A 3,403-nucleotide genomic window follows, 5' to 3' on the forward strand; every position below is an offset into this window, starting at 1 on the left:
TTGGGAGGAAATAATATTTTAATAAAATTAATTAAATGTGTTAATATATAATAAATAATAATTTAAAATAAAAAATATTTTAATATTTTATATAATAAATTGAATGATATAATTAATGAGAGAATGAAATTATGTTTAAGTAAGTTAAGTTATTTAAAAAATTCAAATTAAACAAAAATAATAGAGAAAGATATACTTAATTAATAAATAAATATGAAAATTACATTTTGTAAGATGGCTATGAATTGCGTGCTGCGCGTTAGAGCATCAGCAGCGCACAAGACCTCTGCCCTCTTTTTTTGTGAAATCAATATTCCACATCAGCAAAAAGCGGGCACACATTGTACTTGGTCAAAACACTCCAATGCTTCTGTCCGCCCTCTTATCTAAATAATAAATTTTATTTATACTATTTTAAATAAATAACTAATTTATAATATAGGAATATTATAACTAATATTCCTATGTTATAGGAGAATTTGAGATTTTAAAATCGCGTGTTAATATAATTAATAAAAAAATATATTAATTTATTTAAAATATATATTTATTAATTAAATGAGTAATATTCCTGTATTATATATATTATAGGAGAATTGGATAATTTCACCCTTAAAACATATTAATATAATTAATAAAAAATATAAAATATTTTTATAATTTAAAATATATTATAATATTAAAAATATTACAAAAATAATGAACTACAATAAAACACATAAAATTTTAAATATTTTGACGGACATTATGGAATTGTGAAATATGCTCCACCAAATCGGTTTGTAATTGACGATATTTTTGTTTGTCACGAATTTGAATATTTTTTTTCAATATATAATTAATATTCCTATTTTATAGTAAAACTTTAGAATATATATTTATTTAACGTTATTATAATAATGTTACTTAAGAATAGTAAAAAAAAATATTATAATTAAATATATAATTAATATTCCTATATTATATAATATATTATATTATATAATCATGAAAAAGTCAGAAGAGGGCATGACCGGCATAGAGGGCACTGCCCTCTTTTTGCTTTTATCTCCAATGCAAAAAATGAAAAAAAACCAATGACCTGCCCTTTTCCACGCTGTCCCATGCGGGCAGAGGTCATGCGTTGGAGATGCTCTTATTACCGAAGGGTTTAATTTACTAATACCGAAGAGCCAATTACAGTCATTAAACAGAAATTATTTACTGCTAATGGAAATTTAAATTTAATTAAAAGCTATATCTACAGTTTTTAGTATTTATATAGGCTGCCCTAGCTAGATTCTCTGACAAGTTCTTATTTGGGGATTTTATTTTTAAATAATCAAATTATTTAAGAATTGTGATTATTTTTAACTGGATTTATTTTTAATATTTTGTTGGTGAAAACATAGTTTATTTAAAAATTTAATTAGTTAAATTATATAAAATAATATATATTTTTTTAATTTTATAAAAATAAATTAAGATTTTAATTTATAATTAAAAATAAATATAATAGAAGATGTGAGTTTTAAATAAAAATAGCTAAATAATCCATGAAACCTTATAGAAATAATTTCATTCAGTTGTTTTCACTTTTCATGCTAAATTCTATTAAGTTTTAATTTGAATTATTTGAATACTTTAATAAATTTATTTAAACATAATAGGTGAACAAAAAAATTATCATAAAAAATTGAGTCATAAAACTACAACTATATAAAATAAAAAATTACCTTTAAATGATTATAACAAACTAATACACAAATAAAATATACAAATATACTTATTCACATTTAGAGGTGGTGTGTGATTGTGTGTCTAATTATTGAGTTTTTTTTTCTATACTAAAACACATATATTCAATTAAATATAATTTTTTAACTATTTAATTATTCAATTCAAATTAAAATATTATTATTTTTTATAAAATTTAGTAATATCATCAAATTTTAAAATTATAAAAAAATAAAAATATATTTTAAAGAATATATTTTTATAATTATTACATATTCTATTTCAATCATTTGTTAATATAATAATATTGAGTTTCTAAAATGTCTTTTCATTTACATTTAATATACCTTCAATATATATATATATATATATATATATATATATATATATATTATATAAAATAAATTATTATATTTATTTGCCTAATTTATACCAATTACTAAAGAAAATACATAAAAGGATTAAAGTGAATTTTATAAAACTTGAAGGGTTGATTAATGTTTATAATATACTTTAGAAAGCTATTTTCTATATATATATATTTGAAACTAATAATTTCTTTACTTACCATAATGAACACTTTCCACGTGGCATAAAAAAAAGGAGGTATCCAATGCCAGAGAAGTGACGTCTTGAAATTGGTTTCCGCACGTATTGCGAGATAAAGTTTAATAAACCGAGAAAATGCTGAAAACTTTTTCTCGATTTCCATTTTAAATATATATATATATAAATAAAACTTTTGTATAACAAATATAATAATAATAATATATGTAAATACTAATTCTTTCAATGCGCCTCTTATTATATTTTGTGTACCATTTTTGTACTATATCTTATTTGGGTTATCATAAAAATGGTATGATGGTTAGATATTTTATAAATTTATTTCCATATTTTTATTATAGTTTTAATTTTTAATAAAATTTTCATATTATTTAATATTTGAATTTTTATTTTACTGTTTCGATTTTGTATTATTTGTAAAAAAAATTATTTGCAAACTTTTTATTTGAATTAAGTGGTTATTAAAAATATTAATCATTTCAGCTAGTTTGATTCAATTTGTTTGCAACTTTATCTTTACTAAACATTAATAAATTTGATAAGGTTCATAGTTTTAATTTTTTTAGAAGTTTATTAGTTAAACAGTTAAGATATTTGATTTAATTTATTCATGATAATTTATTAACTTCTAACTATTGTGATAGCTTGTATTTTTATTATAATTTTATTTTTTTGTAAATTTATTATATTATTTAAATTTTATTTTTTTATTTAATTGTTTTGGTTTTGTATATATTTTTTTATTATTTATAAATTAATTTTTATAGTTATTTTTTATTTGAATTAATTATTGTTAAAAAAAATATTAATATATTTGTTATGCTTGATCATTTTAGTTTATTTGATTAATTTATTTAAGTTTATTAGTTAAACATTAAAGATATATATTTGATTTAATTTATTGACTTATAGTTATTGTGATAGCTTACTGTGCAATAATAATTTATTCCCTATTATAAATGCAATCAAAGTATCCCAAATTTTAATTAAGCTCTAATATAATCTTAACTTATAGGTAAACAATCTCGCGGGGTTTCAAATCTATCCGAACGTTATGTTATGTTTCATTATGTAGCACATTCACACAAATTAATTATTTTAAAAAATAATTCAAAAATAA

This window comes from Impatiens glandulifera, chromosome 5 (assembly GCF_907164915.1).
Source record: "Impatiens glandulifera chromosome 5, dImpGla2.1, whole genome shotgun sequence".
Taxonomy (NCBI): Eukaryota; Viridiplantae; Streptophyta; class Magnoliopsida; order Ericales; family Balsaminaceae; genus Impatiens; species Impatiens glandulifera.